The sequence below is a fragment of the Rattus norvegicus genome, chromosome 2 (genome assembly GCF_036323735.1).
Source record: "Rattus norvegicus strain BN/NHsdMcwi chromosome 2, GRCr8, whole genome shotgun sequence".
Lineage (NCBI taxonomy): Eukaryota > Metazoa > Chordata > Mammalia > Rodentia > Muridae > Rattus > Rattus norvegicus.
This window is the reverse complement of record NC_086020.1, coordinates 150,080,351-150,100,769: the sequence shown is the minus strand read 5'-3', so window position 1 is coordinate 150,100,769 and position 20,419 is coordinate 150,080,351. Positions and strand designations below refer to the sequence as shown.

Below are 20,419 nucleotides of genomic sequence, written 5' to 3'. Positions count from 1 at the left end.
TTTTCCTTCTCCTCCTCTTCCTTTTTAAAGATCTTTTTCCCATCACATGCCCCGTGTCTCAGATCACATGCAGATTCATTCTCTCTCTCTCTCTCTCTCTCTCTCTCTCTCTCTCTCTCTCCCTTGTAGGAGAGAAAATGTACTTTTCCAAGTCTAGCTTATTTCACTTAATATAGAGCTCTCCAGTTTTATCCATTTTCTAATAATGTCTTATTTAATTTTCATCATGTATAAATAAAAAGTTTTCTACTCATTTGCAGGTAAAACTCAAGGTGACCCCCTTTCCTTAGGTATTATGAATACTGCAGCAATAAATATGCATATGTATGTATTTCTGTAGTACGGTAGTAGAGTACTTTGAATATGTACCCAGGAGTGGTACAGTTGGGTCATGTGTTAGTTCTGTTTTCATTTTTCGAGGAACCTTTGCACAAAATTCTACAATGGCCAAACAAGTTAACATTCCCAGTGATAGCCTATAAAGATTCCTCTTTCCTCTCATTCTTGCTACGATTAGCTCTCATTTGTTTTCTTGGCTAAGGAAGTCTGATATGTGAAACAGAATCTGATAGCAGTTTTTAATCTACATTTTGCTGATGGCTAAGGAAGAATGTTCAATACATTTTTGACTATTTGCTAACCACTTGTATGTTCCCTTTGGAGAACTGTCCATTCAGTTCATTACGTCATTTATTGGTTGGTTTTATAGTATAATTTTGTAGTGCTCCAAAGTTCAGAACATATGTGTTTATAATTATTAAATGATCTCAGTAGTTTCGTCCCTTATTAATATGTAGTGGCATTCTTTATCTCTTTTGACTAAGTTTAAAGTTTACTTTACTACAGATCACAATAGCTATACCAATTTGCTTTTTAGCTTCTATTTTCTTGATAGGTTGATTTCCATCTTTTGATTTTTCATCACTACTTTGTTTTGCCAGTGAGATATGTTTCTTGCAGAGTTCAAAAATCTTCATTTGTTTTCCAGTCCAGTCAGTTGCTGCATCTGAAAAGATACAGATGATTGGTGAATTTAGGGCATTTACAGTTGAAATTACTATTGAGAGATATGTACAAATTCTTTTAGTTTGGAGGACTATTTTTTTTTTTGGTTGTTTGAGTTTGATCTTTACTTTCTTCCCAATTTCTATTAGGGATTTACTAGTTTATTGTGTTGTAAACATGGCATATTCCTTCCAGCTTTCATTTTTTCTATTTATTTTTCTCATAAAATGTTTTCTTTCCTGTGCTGGAGTGATTGAAATATTGAAATGCCTCCCCCCACCCCTATACACATGTTCCTGAGAAACTCTTCTGTCAGCTGTCTGGGTTGGAAATCCTGAACTCCATCACTTTGTGCTTATCTTGAAATTTGTTTATTTTCTGTCTATTTAAAAAGATTTATTTTATTTATTATTTTTAAAGTGTATCTCTGTGTGTGTGTGTGTGTGTGTGTGTGTTCGCGCGCTCGTGCGAGGAACAGAGAGAGAGAGAGAGAGAGAGAGAGAGAGAGAGAGAGAGAGAGAGAGGTGTTTAGCTACCTGAAGGAGCTGGAGGTGATGTATTTTTCTAGAGCTGGAATTACAAGTAGTTGTAGTTGTGACCTACCTAATGTGGGTGCTGGGAACCAAACTCTGGTCCTCTGAAAGAGTACTGTTTACTTTTAATTGCTAAGTGACCTCTCCAGTCCTTCTCTATCAATTTTACTTATGTTTTTATTATTTTTGCATTGGATTTTTATTTACATTTCAAATGTTATCCCCTTTCCCTCTTTCCTATCCATGAACTCCCTATCCCATTCCTCCTGACCTTGCTACTATGAGGGTGTTCTCCACTCCTCCAACCCACCCACCCTTTCCTGTCTCCCCACCTTGACAATCCCCAACACAGGGGCATCAAGCTTTGGCAAGATCAAGGGCTTCTACCACCATTGATGCCCAATAAGGCCATCCTGTGCTACACATGCAGCTGTAGCCATGACACTGTCCATGTGTATTCTTTGGATGCTGGTTTACTCCCTGGGAGCTCTGATTGATTGGCATTGTTAGACTTATGGGATTGCGAAACTCTTCAGCTTCTTCAATCCTTTCTCTCATTCCTCCATTGAGGACCCTGTTCTCAGTTCAATGGTTTGCTGCTAGCATTCGCCCCTGTATTTGTCATGCCCTGGCAGAGACTCTCAGGAGACAACTAAATCAGCCTCCTGTCAACATGCACTTCTTGGCGTCAACAATATTGTCTGGATTTGGTGGATGTATATGGGTTGGATACCCAGATGGGGCAGTCTCTGGATGGCCTTTCCTTCAGTCTCTGCTCCAAATTTTGTCTTTATATTTTCTTCTGTGAATATTTTTGTCGTTACCCCCCTCTCCTCCCAAAAAAAGAAGGACTGAATCATCTCCACTTTGTTCTTCTTTCCTCTTGAGCTTTATGTGGTCTCTGAATTGTATCTTGGGTATTCAGAGCTTTGGGGCTTATCAATGAGTGCATACCATGTGCATTTTTTTTGTGATTGGGTTACCTCACTAAAGATGATATTTTCTAGTTTATCCATTTGTCTATGAATTTCATGAAGTCATTGTTTTTAATAATGGCTTAGTATTTCATTGAGTAAATGTACCACAATTTCTGTATCCATTCCTCTGTTGAGGGGCATCTTGGTTCTTTCCAGCTTCTGGCTATTATAAGTAAGGCTGTTATGAATATAGTGGAGTACGTGTCTCTTTTATATGTTGAGGCATCTTTTGGGTATATGCCCAAGAGAGGTATAGCTGGGTCCTCAGGTAGTACTGTGTCCAATTTTATGAGGAACCTACAGATTGATTTTTAGAGTGGTTGTACCAGCTTGCAATTCCACTAACAATGGAGGAGTGTTCCTCTTTCTCCACATCCTCACCAGCATCTTTTGTCACCTGAGTCCTTTATCTTAGTCATTCTGACTGGTTGAAGGTGGAATCTCAGGGTTGTTTTGATTTGCATTTCCCTTATGACTAAAGATGTTGAACATTTCTTTAGGTGTTTCACAGCCATTCGGCATTCCTCAGCTGAAAATGTTTTGTTTAGCTCTGTACCCCATTTTTTTTATTAACTTGAGTATTTCTTATTTACATTTCGAGTGTTATTCCCTTTCCTGGTTTCCAGGCAAACATCCCCCTAATCCCTCCCCCTCCCCTTCTTTATGGGTGTTCCCCTCCCAATCCTCTCCCCATTGCCGCCCTCCCCCCAACAATATAGTTCACTGGGGGTTCAGTCTTAGCAGGACCCAGGGTTTCCCCTTCCACTGGTGCTCTTACTAGGATATTCTTTGCTACCTATGAGGTCGGAGTCCAGGGTCAGTCCATGTATAGTCTTTAGGTAGTGGCTTAGTCCCTGGAAGCTCTGGTTGCTTGGCATTGTTGTACATATGGGGTCTCGAGCCCCTTCAAGCTCTTCCAGTTCTTTCTCTGATTCCTTCAACGGGGGTCCTATTCTCAGTTCAGTGGTTTGCTGCTGGCATTCGCCTCTGTATTTGCTGTATTCTGGCTGTGTCTCTCAGGAGCGATCTACATCCGGCTCCTGTCGGTCTGCACTTCTTTGCTTCATCCATCTTGTCTAATTGGGTGGCTATATATGTATGGGCCACATGTGGGGCAGGCTCTGAATGGGTGTTCCTTCTGTGTCTGTTTTAATCTTTGCCTCTTTATTCCCTGCCAAGGGTATTCTTGTTCCCCTTTTAAAGAAGGAGTGAAGCATTCACATTTTGATCATCCATCTTGAGTTTCATTTGTTCTAGGCATCTAGGGTAATTCAAGCATTTGGGCTAATAGCCACTTATCAATGAGTGCATACCATGTGTGTTTTTCTGTGATTGGGTTACCTCACTCAGGATGATATTTTCCAGTTCCAACCATTTGCCTACGAATTTCATAAGGGCATTATTTTTGATAGCTGAGTAATATTCCATTGTGTAGATGTACCACATGTTCTGTATCCATTCCTCTGTTGAAGGGCATCTGGGTTCTTTCCAGCTTCTGGCTATTATAAATAAGGTTGCTATGAACATAGTGGAGCATGTGTCTTTTTTATATGTTGGGGCATCTTTTGGGTATATGCCCAAGAGAGGTATAGCTGGATCCTCAGGCAGTTCAATGTCCAATTTTCTGAGGAACCTCCAGACTGATTTCCAGAATGGTTGTACCAGTCTGCAATCCCACCAACAATGGAGGAGTGTTCCTCTTTCTCCACATCCTCTCCAGCATTTGCTGTCACCTGAGTTTTTGATCTTAACCATTTTCACTGGTGTGAGGTGAAATCTCAGGGTTGTTTTGATTTGCATTTCCCTTATGACTAAAGATGTTGGACATTTCTTTAGGTGTTTCTCAGCCAGTCGGCATTCCTCAGCTGTGAATTCTTTGTTTAGCTCTGAACCCCATTTTTTTAATAGGGTTATTTGTCTCCCTGCGGTCTAACTTCTTGAGTTCTTTGTATATTTTGGATATAAGGCCTCTATCTGTTGTAGGATTGGTAAAGATCTTTTCCCAACCAGTTGGTTGCCTTTTTGTTCTAACCACAGTGTCCTTTGCCTTACAGAAGCTTTGCAGTTTTATGATATCCCATTTGTCGATTCTTGATCTTACAGCATAATCCATTGGTGTTTTGTCCAGGAAATTTTCCCCAGTGTTCAAGACTTTCCCCACTTTTTCTTCTATTAGTTTGAGTGTATCTGGTTTTATGTGGAAGTCCTTGAACTTTGTACAGGGTGATAAGCATGGATCTATTTGCATTCTTTTGCATGCTGACCACCAGTTGAACCAGCACCATTTGTTGAAAATGCTATCTTTTTTCCATTGGATGGTTTTTGCTACTTAATTAAAGATCAAGTGACCATAGGTGTGTGGGTTCATTTCTGGGTCTTCAATTCTACTGTACTGATATTCCTGCCTGTCTCTGTACCAATACCATACAGTTTTTTTGTTGTTTTTATCACTATTGCTCTGTAATATAGCTTGATGTCAGGGATGGTGATTTCCCCAGAAGTTCTGTTATTGTTGAGAATATTTTTTGTTATTCTGGGTTTTTTGCTCTTCCAAATCAATTTGAGAATTGCTCTTTCTAACTCTATGAAGAATTGACTTGGAATTTTGATGGGGATTACATTGAATCTATAGATTTCTTTTGGAAAGATGGCTAGTATTAAAATATTAATCCTGCCAATCCATTAGCACGGGAGATCTTTCTGTATTCTGAGATCTTCTATTTCTTTCTTCAGAGATTTGAAGTTCTTGTCAATACAGATGTTTCACTTGTTGGTTATAGTCACACCAAGGTATTTCATATCATTTGTGACTATTGTGAAGGGTGTTGCTTCCCTAATTTCTTTCTCAGCCTGTTTATCCTTTGAGTATAGGAAGGCTACTGATTTGTTTGAGTTAATTCTATATACAGTCACTTTGCTGAAGTTGTTTTTCAGGCTTAGTAGTTCTCTGGTGGAATTTTTGGGGTCATTTAAGAATACTATCATATCATTTGCAAATAGTGATATTTTGACTTCTTTCCTTTCCAATTTGTATCCCTTTGACCTCCTTTCATTTTTTGATTGCTCTGGCTAGGACTTCAAGTACTATATTGAATAGATAGGGAGAGGGTGGGCAGCCATGTCTAGTCCCTGATTTTAGTGGGATTGCTTCAAGTTTCTCTCCATTTAGTTTGATGTCGGCTGCTAATTTGCTGTACATTGCTTTTACTATGTTTAGGTAAGGGCCTTGGATTCCGGATCTTTCCAAGACTTTTAACATCAAGGGGTATTGGTTTTGACAAGTGCTTTCTCAACATCTAATGGGATGATCACGTGTTTTTTGTTTGTTTGAATTTTTTATATAGTGAATTACATTAATGTATTTGTGAATATGGAACCATCCCTGCTTCCAAGCGATGAAGACTACTTTTCATGGTGGATGATGGTTTTGATGTGTTCTTGGATTTGGTTAGTGAGAATTTTATTAATTTTGCATCAATATTCATAAGGGAAATTGGTCTGAAGTTTTCTTTTTTTGTTGGGTCCTTGTGTGCTTTAGGTATAAGTATAATTGTGGCTTCCTAGAAGGAACTGGGTAATGTTCCTTCTGTTTCTATTTTGTGGAATAGTTTGGAGAGTATTGGTATGAGGTCTTCTCTGAAGAGCTGATAGAATTCTGCACTAAAGCAATCTTGTCCTGGGCTTTGTTTGTTTGGGAGACTTTTAATAACTGCTTCTATTTCTTTAGGGGTTAGGAGACAGTTTAGATGGTTTATCTGATCCCAATTTAATTTTGGTACATGGTATGTGTCTAGAAAATTGTCCACTTCATCCAAATTTTCCAGTTGTATTGAGTATAGCCTTTTGTAGTAGGATCTGATGATTTTTTAATCTCCTCAGTTTCTGTTGTTATGTCTTCCTTTTCATTTCTGATTTTGTTAATTTGGATACTCTTTCTGTGCCCTCTGGTTAGTCTACCTAAGGGTTTATCTATTTTCTTGATTTTCTCAAAGAACCAGCTCCTGGTTTTGTTGATTCTTTATACAGTTCTTTTTGTTTCTACTTGATTGATTTCAGCCCTGAGCTAGATTATTTTCTGCCTCCGACTTCTCATGAATATATTTGCCTCTTTTTGTTAAAAGAGCTTTTAGGTGTCCTGTAAAGCTGCTAGTGTGTGCTCTTTCCACTTTCTTTTTGGAATCACTCAGAGCTATGAGTTTTCATCTTAGCCTTGCTTTCCTTGAATCCTATAAGGTTGGGTTTGTTGTACCTTCATTTTCATTAAATTGTCTTTAATTTCTTTCTTTATTTCTTTCATGACCAAGTTATCATTGAGTAGAATGTTGTTCAGCTTCTATGTGTATGTGGGCTTTCTGTCGTTTTTGTTGTTATTGAAGACCAGTCTAAGTCTGTGGTGATCTGATAGGTTGCGTCAGATTATTTCAATCTTCTTGTATCTGTTGAGGCCTGTTTTGTGCCTGATTATATCAACATTTGGAATCGGTATGATGAGGTGCTGAGAAGAAGGTATTTTGTTTTGTTTTAGGATGAAATGTTCTATAGATACCTGTTAAATCAATTTGGTTCATAACTTCTGTTAGCTTCTCTGTGTCTCTGTTTTGTTTCTACTTCCATGATCTGTCCATTGCTGAGAGTGGGGTGTTGAAGTCTCCCACTATTATTGTGTGATGGGCAAGGTGTGTTTTGAGATTTAGTAAGGTTTCTTTTATGAATATAGGTGCCCCTGTATTTGGAGCATATATGTTCAGAATTAAGATTTAACCTTGGTGGATTTTTCTTTTGATGAATATGATGTGTCCTTCCTTATGTTTTTTGATACTTTTGGTTGAAAGTCAATTTTGTTTGATATCAGAATGGCTACTCCAGCTTGTTTCTTGGGACCATTTGCTTGGAAAATTGTTTTCCAGCCTTTTACTCTGAGGTAGTGTCTGTCTTTTTTCACTGAGTTGTGTTTCCTGTATGTAGCAAAATGCTGGGTCCTCTTTACATATCCAGTCTGTTAGTCTGTGTCTTTTTATTGGGGAATTGAGTTCATTGATTTTAAAAGATATTAAGAAATAGTGATTGTTGTTTCCTGTTATTTTTGTTGTTCAAGGTGGAATTAAGTTTGTGTGGCTCTCTTCTTCTGGGTGTGTTAAAGATTACTTTATTGCTTTTTTTAGGGTGTAGTTTCCCTCTTTGTATTGGAGTTTTTCATCTATTATCCTTTGTAGGGCTGGATTTGTAGAAAGATATTGAAAACTTGTTTTTGTCATGAAATATCTTGGTTTCTCTATCTATGTTAACTGAAAGTTTTGATGGATATAGTAGCCTGGGCTGGTATTTATGTTCCCTTAGGGTCTGTATGACATCTGCCTAGGATCTTCTGGCTTTCATAGTCTATGGTGAGAAGTCCAGTTTAATTCTGATAGGTCTGTCTTTATATGTTACTTGACCTTTTCCCCTTACTGCTTTTAATATTCTTTCTGTTTTGTGTATTTGACATTTTGACTATTATGTGATGGGAGGAATTTCTTTTCTGATCCAATATGTTTGGAGTTCTATAGGCTTCTTTTATATTTATGGGTTTCTCTTTCTTTAGGTTAGGGGAGTTTTCTTCTATATTTTTTTGAAGATATTTACTGGTCCTTTAAGTTGGGAATCTTTGCTCTCTTCTATACCTATTATTCTTAGTTTTGATCTTTTCATTGTGTCCTGGATTACCTGCATGTTTTGGGTTAGGAGCTTTTTGCATTTTATATTTGTTTGGTTGGTTGTGTCAATGTTTTTTTTTTTTTATGGTATCTTCTGGCCCTGAGATTCTCTCTTTTATGTCTTGGATTCTGTTGTTAATGCTTGTGTCTATGCTTCCTGATCCCTTTTGTAGGTTTTTTTTAATCTCCAGGGTTGTCTCCCTTTATGATTTCTTTATTATTTCTATTTCCACTTATAGATTCTGGATGGTTTTCTTCAAATCCTTCAACTGTTTGGCTGATTTTTGTGTTTCCTCTTTAAGAACTTCTACCTGTTTACCTGTGTTGCCCTGTATTTCTTTAAGATAGTTATTTGCATCTCTCTTAAAGACCTCTAACATCATCATGAGTTGTGACTGTAAATAAAAACCTTTGTGTGTGTGTGTGTGTGTGTGTGTGTGTGTGTGTGTGTGTGTGTGTGTTGGGTTTTCCAGGATTTGCTGTGTGGGGGAATTGTGTTCTGATGATGCTAAGTGTCCTTGGTTTCTGCTGCTTAGGTTCTTGCCCTTGTCTCTTGCCATCTGCTTCTCTATGGTGTTAGCTGGTCTTGCTACCTCTGACAATAGCTTGACCCTCCTGTAAACCTCTGTGTCAGCACTCCTGGGAGAAGAGCTCTCTCCCCACAGGATCTGGCTACAGAGAGCTGTGGCACAGGGTCACCTCAGGGCACAGGCAGAAATCAGAAGGATTCTGTTCCAGTCTGTGCCTCAGTTTCTGTGTCCAGAGGGCTCAGTGAGGGTTCCTCTTTGGCCCAGATTGAGAGCAGAAATGGTGTTCTCACCTGTGCTCTTGGGTGTGTCAACACCTCTGAGAAACCATCTTTCTCCCAGTAGGATCTGGGTACAGAAAGCTGTGACACAGGGTCATCTTAGGGCTCAGTCTTATCATTTTTAAAAGGTAGATTTTCTTAACACAGACATCTGAGTTGGTTAGTGCTTGCTTGAGTGGCTTGCTGTTCACTTTACATAGCTTCCTGGAGTCTAGTGTTACTGACAAGAAACTTTATATCATTTTGATGTGCTTGTGCTTGTCTTTATAGCTATGAAGGTGTTTTTACCTCATAGCTTTTATAGTATTTATTTCCTTTGTATATTTGCCATCTTGATTATATAGTATGCAATAAAGAGGTTCTTCTTTGGTCATCCTTTTGGATTCTAAATGTCTCTTGTGTTTGGATGTATACTTCTTTCTTTAGTTTTGAGACTTTTGTTGAATGGATTTTCTATACATTAAGTTCAGGTAATTTTATGGTCTGCTTCTGAAATTTATGCATCAGTCATGAAAAGTGTCCATGCTAATCTTCAATGTGTTTTTCCAATTTTAGTAGATATGCTACCAAAGTGAACACAGTAATGGCTTGCCTTATACCAATAAAAAGGCTTAGGATAGTTAAAATGGAAATTAGTGTTTAAAATGTAGACATTTTTACAATACCCTTTTATCTAACTGAAACAAATTGCTTTGTCCTTTCATATGTGTTTTTCTATGATCTTTCAGTTACTGTAACTTTTTAAATTTCTTTTGACTATTATATTTTCCTTCATATAATACATGTTTTCATTTTAAATTGCAAATATTTACAATCATGGATAACCTGAATATTCTGGGTAGATTACTGCACTGTATCTTAACATACCAGAATATCATAGCCTACCTTTTAAAGATATTGTGGTAGTTTGAATAGGTTTGGCCCTCATAGAGTCATGTTTTGATTGCTTGATCCATAATCAGTAACCCTGTTAGGAAATATGGCCTTGTTAAAGTATGTGTGGCTTTGTTAGAGGAAGTGTGTCACCGTGGGAGTGGGCTTTGAGGTTCTATGCTCAAGCTCTGCCCAATGTGCAATTCCAGTTCCTTCAGGCTGCCTTCAGTTCAAGATATAGAACTCTTAACACTTTCTCTAGCACCATATCTGCATGCATCATGCCACGCTTAACACCATGATAATAAGGGACTGGACCTTTGAAACTGTAAGGCATCCCCAATTAGCTTGCCTATATAGGAGTTGTCATGGTCATGGTATCGCTTGACAGCAATAAAACCAAACTAAGACAATATATAGTTTTTTATCCACTAAAATGAATGATATTTATTTATAGCACTCAGTGGTCATCCTCTTTTGTCTCTGTCTTTTTACTATCATTTCACTTTTGTTTAATATGTTGGGAAAAAATTCCCAAGGTTACTTGATTAGAGTATATTTTTGTTACATAGATTATGTGACAGAGATACTTTCTTCAATAGTAGACATAAAGATGTGACAATTTGGCTTAAATGGCAGAAGTGTGCCAGATTGTGGTACCATATTCTATATATTGCCTAAGGTAGAGAATCATATATTCTCATTGCCTCTGTATGAGAGTATATTTTGTTTTGTACTTGGTTACTGTTATTCCAACTCAGGGCCTTGACTATGTTAGGAAATTGCTTTATCACCAATTAACATTCCCAGACTTTTAATACTTTTATTTTGAAATGAGGTATTTCTGTACAGCCCAGGTTTACCTTGTACTTAACACTTTTCCTATCTGAACTTCCAGGACTTCTGTCAGGGTGGGAAAAGTCTGGATTCACAGAACATCAAAGAGTGAAGTGTGACAGACGCCCCATAGGAAATTTGAGGATAGAGGGATCAGCCTTCTCTGGTGTCTACACAGAGAATTTAAGACCATATTCTCTAACAAGTGGAGAACCATTGATACATTTCCAGCAGCACTTTCACCAGTCATGGTGAAATGCAACATGGTTCTCAAAGCTTTGTGGAAATGGATTTGGTCAGGCAAGACCTGTCTCTTACCAGAAAACTCCTAATTTGAAAATTAGCCACAGGATTACATTTCAAAAGCTTTCCATCTAGACTTCAAAATTAAAGCTCTCTTGATGATAATCTCAAGGATGGTCAGCCTTGTATTACATAAACCAGGCTGGATTTCAGAAAATAAAATGCCTCATTTTCATACATCGCTAATAAAGTCAACCTTGTGACTGCTCTCTGAAAATTCTAGACAATACCACAGTGTTATAGAGTCTAGTTTATTAAGATGATCACTTTCTGGTTTTAGAGGGGTTCAAAGAAAAGGGAATCATTTGATTTATTCTTCTACATCAGTAATAAAGGCCATTTATATTTCATAGTATTTTTATTTTACTTGTAGCAATTTCCCTTGGTAATTGTCTTAGGGTTTCTGGCTATGAGAGAAACTATTCCATATATTGGAAGTTGACTCAAAGCATATATTGCCTGCTAGAGAACCCCAGCCCAGCCCTCTAGGCTGCTGACACCTAATTGATGCTATAACTGTGTCTTCAAAACACCATTCTATATTTCTGTCTGCATAACTGTTTCAGAGAGAAACAAAGTAAGAGCAGTTGATTCCATAATCGTGAAGTGAATTTTTTGGTCAGAAGCAATACTGCATGGAATGCCACAATATTGAACAAAGCCAATATTAAAATAAGTCCATGGATGGTTATTTTTAGCAGAAGTGTTACACGCAGGAAAGTCAAATCCATAACCAGAATAAGTATTTACTGCATTAAAGATGAAGTTGTTGATTGTAGTCAACCTACTACCAGGTCACTGGTTGCTCATCCTGGTCAATAGTGCTATATTTTCAGCTTAGTGCTGGTCTCTGTTGTTGGCAGCTCTGGCAGTCAGGAGCAGCTGTGATCAGGTCAGGCTCAGTGATTGGAAGCCGAGGTATTATCTCTATCTGTGTAACTGTGGCCATTTTGTGCATAGGCCCATTGAGCAATGCCAGGAGTAGCTGAGGAAAGAGGTTAACTACCCAGAGGATAAGTCGTTCTATATACTTTCTATTGAATCTGTCCTCTGATGAAGTCACCTTTGATGAGCACTTACATGGGACAAAAGTATGTTCACATCCTTTTCCCATTTAGAGAGACCTGTTCACATACTTCTTCCCCAGATGTCATTCTCACCAAGTTTTCAGTTGTGTTCTTTCCAAGTCCCTGACCCTCTAGCCAGTCTATTGGCTAAAGTCCACGAGTCAGTGAACAATTGCACATTTGGCAAAATGTATGATCATGTGTACTACCCAAAGTTCTGTCCACTGTGAAGATTTCCCTTCACTGGTTTCTTTTAGGGTGGCCACAGAAAGAGGTTTTAATGTTGCATTTGTCCACTTCTGGGTGGTGCTTGCATAACATCAGAACCATTATTAAACCAGGCCCTAGTCTTTTCTTCTTAGTCATCCAATAGTTAAGAACACTCCACGAGTCTATTGGAACATACTTGGCAGCAGACAGCATTATAACGAGAGTAGAAACCATAGGCTTTGGGGCAACTACTTCATATAACTTGCTTTTGTGACAACCAAGAATAGCCATTCGAGTAAATATTGTTACTACTATTAACTTCAAGTTGGTACCCTGGTTAAGGAGCTTGGACTTCATTATAGAAGTTGCAATGTTGTAATTTGAACCCAAGTCTCTCCAACTGTGAAGTCTTACTCATATTTCACCACCCCCTTTCAATAGAACTATCAATTTCATTTTAAATTTGCTTATTCTTTTCATTGAACATTCTATTCTTATGTGAAATGTAATGCAAATAAAAATCTGTGCATCTGTGCATTGTGAAAACTCAGCTTACTCACTTGCTTAGGTCATATACATATATAGCCTCTTGTTTCTCCACAATAAAGGTTAAATGGGAGACAGAGGACTTGTGCTTTCCAATGACTCCTGTCACCCTGTAGACAATTGGCAGCAGGAGAGCAGCAGCTGTCACACTCTTCAGATACCTCTCTATTTAAAGTTCAAAGAGGCACAGGATAACAATAAGGAAGAAAGACTCGTGGCCCTGACTAAGCCACCCAACAATAGAAAGAATGGCTGAGAAAGGTAAGCTGTAAGGTATAGAGGTTTCTTGGCAAAAAACAGCTTTCAGACTAGTCTATTTTATGTTTTAGCATTTCGACCCTGAAGAGTGTAGAATATCTGTTAAAGAACCATTAACTATGTCTTCTGGGGAAGCTGCAGAAAGCCATTAAATATGCAGTTTTGGACCATGTCTGTAAGATGAATAAATTTGAAATGGTCAGTGAAATATAATAATTTTATACATGATTTTTTTTGGAAAACTGAATTGTAAACTACTATTTCTCACTAAGGAACTAGCTCTGAGATCTTGGGGGCTGGGCCAAAATCCAGAACAGTTGAATGCTGTGTAAGGTTTGCAGCATAACCTTGTGAGTTTGGAAAGGCTATCTCTCTGCTCTGAGTTTATATTATGTCTGTCAAATGAGAATATTGAGCTTAGTCATCTCTGATATGCTTATAGATGAACTAATTTTTCTATTTCTTAAACCTTATTTCATATTTATAAATGTATATAAAGTAACTGATTCCAATATGACAAAATAGATAGACAATATAATCTTTGTCTGAGAATCAGTTTTAATACATGGAAATCTTAGCTTTCAATCCTGACAACAATCTTGTGAGACATACATATATTATCACCTCCTTTTTCTAGCTAAGGGAAATGGAGATTGTGAGGGTTAGTATGTGTTCACCATCACTAGGGAGTGTGGCTCCAGGCCTTGGACCTGACAATTTTGTTCAACAATGAAGTGCCCCTACGAATGCTTCCAGTGATAGCCAGTTTGGTAAGCTTGGGACTGAACAAACAGTAAAGCATTTTGAAAAAAGTTCTTGCATTTAAAGAGAAGTTTTATTTTTATTTGTTCCATTGATGTAAGCAATCTGGGAAGGGCATTGGGTTCCAAATGATGCTTTAAATTGTGGTAGAAATAAAAATATTGGTGTTAACAGATAATTAATGCAGTTGTACTTGGTTAAAATGCACAGACTGTTACATGCATATGTTATGCATTATGTTGAAATGCATAACAAATAAAGGAATATTTACTTTCAGAGTTCAATGACATGCAAATTTTATTAAAACATGTGTTATAAAATTTTATTAAAATACACTTGCATTAAACATTTATACTTAATTGGAATGTTTATGCATTTTCAAATTCTTTGAAATTGACAGAAGTACTGTATCACTTACATGAATAATTAAAAAGAATACTGTCATGTACTTCCACTCTAATGGTATCTTAATTCACAAAAAATTCTTTCTCCCAAATGAGACTAAAGTATGTCTCATAATGTTTGCTTTGCCCTTAAAGCAACAGCACATGGCAGGTAAGGAGGAAGAGGTTTCTTCAGTGGATTGTGCCTTATTCAAGGTCACAATTCAGAGAAGCAAGGAAAGCACGCTTTTTCAGATAAGAGAGACTTCAACATTTGATGAAAAACATTGAATCTATTAAAATTTATTTAAACTTCAGAAAGTTGGGTATTATGAAAGTATCTTCTAATTTTAGAAGTACCACATCTCCTCGTGACTTTAATAGCATTAACAACCTTTCACATCCAAAGTGATGGAAATTGTAACGGGACTGCAGTTGCAAAGAGCACCCATTCTCTTTTTTTAGCTAATGGCATATGAAGTCATTGTGCTCTTCAATTAAGAGTAGTATGTCTTAGTCCTTAACACAGAGCCATTAATTCTATAAGATATCTTTCTGTGATGTTTTACAATCTTTTGGGTGGGGTATAAGCATATATGTTTGCTGAGTGTACAAGATTGAGATACAGTGAGTATTCTAGAAACATATGGATATAAATTTGCAGACAGGATACAAGCAGGAAATGCAGGAAGCATTATACAAGTGTCTTTCATGTATTTTGGATTATCATTGCCCATACAGCTATGCTCGGTGCTAGTGGTGAGAGTGAATAACTTTAAAGAAATCATTTTTTTTCTGTGATGGTAATCATGTAAAGAATGAACTTTTCCTTTTCCTGTAAAGTTCAAGATTAAAGCCAGTTATTGAGATCAAGAATAATTTCCAAAACAATCTAATCTTGTACAAGTAATTCAGTTTGGTAGGAACTACGTTACAGTTATATCGGATTGTTGCTACGTAAACAGCTACTAGGCCGGTCACTGAACAAACTCATGAGTATGCTCTGTGTACACCAAACACAGGCACAGTAGTTCAAGTTTACAAAGCTTTGCACACACTGTATTATTTGACTGTGGAACCAACCAGGACAGAGAAACTACAAGTTCCACTACCAAGCTGGAAGCGTCAAGTTCAAAATTGCACAAGGTCATGAAATATAAAAGGGTGACCCTTGGATTGAATCCAAGATTTCTGTCTCAGATATCCAGGGTTTATAATTCAGTTGCAGGGTGTCTTCTGAAGAAAATAAGACAAAAACAGCCATGTACGTACCCAGTCACTGCATGCTCTTCCTTAGTTCCACCAGAGATCTTTCATTATTTTGCTTTATAAAGTTTAGTGTGGAAAGGATCTAGTGAATCTGTTTTCATTTCTTCTAAGCAGAGTCAGCGTCACCACAGCTCATGGTTCCCATTCTTCTCCTGGTTGGATGGATTGTAGGCTGCATTATAGTGGTTTACATTGTCTTCTTCTAGAAAAGTAAGTTTTTAAATAATGGATGTTTGTTTACGACATATTTTTCCTTGACTTGATCTTTTCTCTGTTTTACTAATGAAATGTTTTGTCATTTAGGCAAGAAGACTTCAAACTGACACCATTTAGAAGAATTAAAAAAAAATCAGGAACACGACTGATCATTAAAGGTGTCTTGTATTAAATAGCTGTTGTATTTCCTGTCTTTTGGAAATTAGAATTTATCTACATGAGAATACCTTAAGAATTTGCTTGAAATTACAGATAAGTATTGAAGAAAATGATACAAGCTGAAGAGATGGGTTAGCAGTTTAGAATACTGACTGCTGGGTTGGGGATTTAGCTCAGTGGTAGAGCACTTGCCTAGGAAGCGCAAGGCCCTGGGTTCAGTCCCCAGCTCCGAAGAATACTGACTGCTCTTATAGAGAACTTGGGTTCAATTTCCAGCACCCATATGGCAACTTGCAATGTCTTTAACTCTAGTTCTAAGGAATCCAACACACTCTTCTAGCCTCCTTGTACGCTAGGCAAGCAAATGATGCAAAGACATATATGCAGACAGAATACACATACGTGTAAAATAAAATAATAATAATAAAACATTTAAGATGCCAGGTACAAAGTAGAAGAGTGCATGCAACAAAACCTTTACCACACAGCTGGATAGTGGAAGCTAAATATTTTTGCATGTCCCTTGTATTTTGATCTTTCATTTTAGGATAATATGAATATTTTATACATGAAAAAGAAAAATAATCTACCACGCAAATTGAAGACAAACTAAAAGTTATCTAGTAACATATTAATTTAGTAATTGTCTTAGTGTTCTGTTTCTGTGAAGAAAGAGACACCCTAAGTAAGGCAACTCAACTCTTTTTTCTTTGATTGCCTTTATTTTTCTTACAAATTAATTAATTAACTCTCTCACATATTACATCTGGACAGCAGTTTTCCCCTCTTCCTCCATCCCCCTTCCTCCATCCCCCGCTCCCCTCTTATCCTTTTCCAGAAATATCAACCAAACATAGCATATCAAATTTCAGTGTGATAAGACACCTCTCCTCATATTGTGTCTAGACAAGGCAACCTAGTAGGTGGACAAGAGTCATAAAAGCAAGCAAAAGCATTAGAAGCAGCCCTTACTGCCTCTGCAAGGAGTCCCACAAAGCCAGCAAGCTACACAACTATGATATATACAGGGGACCTAGGATCGACTCATGCAGGCTCCCTGATTAGCAATTCAGTCTTAGTAAGATATGAAACCAGGTTTCTTTATTCAGTAGGTTTTCTTGTGGTGCTCTTAACCTCTCTGCCTCTCTGCTCCTTTGCTTCAGCAAGATTCCTTGAACAATGTCTAATGTTTGACTCTGAACCTCTGCCTCTGTTTCCATCAATTACTGCATACTGATTACAATTGAGTTAGGCACCAATCTGTGAGTGTTCCAGAATATCATTAGGCATCATTTCAATGACTTTTTTCCAGTTGTGTTTCGTTCTCTCATAGGTGTCTGGGTCCTCTGGTTTCTGGTTCTCCAGGCAGTGTCAGAGATGGTCTCCCTCTTAAGACAAGGGTGTCAAAATGGACCAGTCATTGATTAGCTATTCTCTCAATTTCTGTGCCACCTTTACCCAAGAGCGTCATGCTGGAAGAATAAATTTTAGGTTCAAGATTTTGTGTCTGGGTTGGTATCCTACACCCTCCACTGGAAGTCTTGCCTGGTTATAGGAAATGTTTAATCAAAGCTCTGTATATTCCATTACTAAGAGTCTTAGCAAGGCCTACCCTAATAGATTCCTGGGAATTTCCATTACATTAAGTTTGCCAAATTGCCCCCTAATTGTCTCTCTCAGTACTCATTCCATCCATCCTCTCTGAACCAGATCCCTCCTATTCATGTCCCCACATGTTCCCAGTCCACCTGCAATATCTATTCTAGTTCCCCAACTAAGGGAGACCCATACATTCGCCTCTCGAGCGAGCTTTCTTTGTTACTTAGCCTCCCTGGGTCTGTGAATTCTTCCGTGATTATCATTTACTTCCAAGGCAACTCTCACAAAAAAAGCATTTAATTGGGGGCTGATATACAGTTTCAGAGGTTTAGTCTGTTCTCATCATGGTAGGGAAAATGACTATATAAAAGCAGGTATGGTGCTGGAGAAGGGCTGAGAGTTTTACATTTGGAGCCATGGGGAAGCAGGAAGAAAAAGACAATGGGTCTGGCTTAGACTTTTGAAATCCTCAAAGCCCACCTACAGGAACACAGTTCCTCCAACAAGGGCACAACCTCTAATCTTTTCAGATAGTGCTACTCCAAGGTGACCAAGCATTCAAATATATGATACTATGAAGGCTTTTATTATTCAAATAACCACAGCAATATAACCTAAAAAGAAAAGTAAATCTTTCAAATGATTTAAAACACAGTATATGTTTTTTACTATACGCATCCTATGGGCTAGATAACTTAAAACCACACCAACTGGGTAATATACAAACATCTTTTATCCAAGCATTTAGGAGGCAAAGGTACGCAGATTTCTGTTAGTTCTAGATCAGCCAGAGATAAACAGTGAGACCCAGTCTCAATAAAACAAGACAAAACAGCCACCCACCAAAACAAACAAATAAACAAATCCTTAATCCAAAATAAAAACTGAGCAAAACCAAACAAAAACAAATTTTATTTATTTATATTGTTGGTTTGAAAGCCATATCATCACAGTCATTGTCAAATAAATGTACTTGGTTGTATGGAAATTGCATGTCAAATATTATCACAAATCCACTATTTGTTTTTTTCTTCTGAAAAGTAAGCGACTACCGTAGCGCTGCTCTCTGAAAAAGCTACTGGGGAGACTTCCCCAGTTCACAGTGCCTGTGAAGAGAGTGGCTACATTCAAAGGAGCCAAGAACTCCTGGCCTAGTTCAGGGTTGGAAATATACAGAGTGACTTGTCTGAGGATGACAGCATCCACAGATCAGTCTAACAGCACTGTCGGTGTCAACAAAATGCTCACCACCTTACTCGGTACAGTGAAAATGCGCAAGGATACCCACGAAGTACGTTTTTGACAAACATTAAGCAAACAAAGTCCTGCTACAACTACAAATATTCAAAAGAAAACTCATGCAGTGAGCATGGAGAACCATAGAGAACACACAAGCCTGATCTTCTGGCAGATAACCAATGCTGAAGCTCTGTTGATGGATGGCAGCCAGGTCATGGGATTAGCCTGTGTGTGTGTCCACATACAAATGGGTCTCTCTCTCTCTCTCTCTCTCTCTCTCTCTCTCTCTCTCTCACACACACACACACACACACACACACACACACGCACGCACACACGCACACAGTGCAGCATTATTCAGCCATAGGTGAATCATACCTATGTCATTTTGAAGAAAATGGATAGAAGTCGAGATCATGTAACTGACAAGCCAAATTTAGAAAGATAAACATCATATGTTTTGTCTCATGTATGGAATCTAAATGTAGATTGGAAAATAAAAGACATAGCCAATAAAATGGTTGAGCAGATAAATGCACTTGCTAGCAAGTCTGATTACCTGTTTGGTCCCTTGGACTCACCTGGTGGTAGGAAAGAGCTGACTCAATTTTTCTCTGGCCTCCAAGTCATTTAAAATCTTTCTTCTGCCACTGTGCAGCACAATTTTAACTGGGCTTCTCACCATGAATTCTCACAAGACTTTTGGGATCAAGATATTCCTGACCAAGAAACAAAAGCAAAATTGTCCTATTCTCAATGGATTTGGATGAAATTTGGTAACAACAATAGCAGCAGCAGCAGCAGCAGCAGCAGCAGCCTCAACAACAACAACAACAACAAAAATCAGATACAATTCCAAGAGAAGACACTGGAGGAAAATGAAGGCTTCTTTGTAGTCTGTGGACTGTAGGTCTCTCATACTGTGTCTAGAGAGGCTTTATGCTGAATCATGGTCATCAATCCTACCAGATAGAACTCAACATTTTTAACCTGTGGAGACTGGTGGGGGTCTGATTTGTTATTACATGTTTTATATGAGAAAATTGGTTTGCTCACATTAAAATACATAGAACCTTTCAAAAAATTTTAAAAAAAAGATGTGAGAGTAGAAAAAGGACAATTGAGTGGAGGAGCAGCAGCTGGAGGGGGATGGAACAAGGGAAGGACTAGGAATGGTTATGATGTAAGAGGCTCAGATTAACACCCCAAATAAAGAAAGGAAGAGAAAAGGAGAGGGGGAATAAGAAATTATTCCAGAATATAATGCTGTCAGGTGAATGCTGGGGATGGACCAATTTTGCAAACACGTTTTACACTGCTGTTACAGAGAGAATAGGTAATTATTAGTAAATTTGCTCACTATAATAGCAGCTGGCTACAGGAAAACAATCCAGTGGAGATGAATATGAACTACTTACAGGGTTAGTGATAGGGGTTACCTGAATTTATTCCCACAGAAGCTTCACTGAAGAATAAATGGAGGTTGTGAGTAAGACAGGCAAAATGTGGACATGTGTTGAAGCTGCATGATAAGTTCTTGAAGATTTATTATACACTTTGACCAACAATTTTGTACTATAAATTGTGTTTATTTCCTTATTTACTCTCAGAGTGACTGTTGTGAACTACAATTTATGCAAGTAATAAACTAAAGTATCATAAAGTTAAACATAGCTGTATTC

The 20,419-nt window shown here is 37.8% G+C and overlaps 1 long non-coding RNA gene, 1 other non-coding gene and 1 pseudogene across 2 annotated transcripts; 2 read left to right on the top strand and 1 right to left on the bottom strand.

Moving 5' to 3' along the window:
* Nucleotides 1–9,488: 9,488 nt before the first annotated feature.
* Nucleotides 9,489–9,595, bottom strand: LOC120101207 (U6 spliceosomal RNA). Its single transcript, XR_005501595.1, has one exon. It is a non-coding gene; the product is annotated as a U6 spliceosomal RNA (small nuclear RNA).
* Nucleotides 9,596–13,048: 3,453 nt separating this feature from the next.
* Nucleotides 13,049–15,913, top strand: Strit1 (small transmembrane regulator of ion transport 1). The gene is made up of 3 exons (NR_131133.1): nucleotides 13,049–13,113; nucleotides 15,636–15,734; nucleotides 15,828–15,913. It is a non-coding gene; the product is annotated as a small transmembrane regulator of ion transport 1 (long non-coding RNA).
* Nucleotides 15,914–18,625: 2,712 nt separating this feature from the next.
* LOC134485738 (large ribosomal subunit protein eL39-like) lies at nucleotides 18,626–20,130 on the top strand (annotated as a pseudogene).
* The last annotated feature ends 289 nt before the right edge of the window (nucleotides 20,131–20,419 follow it).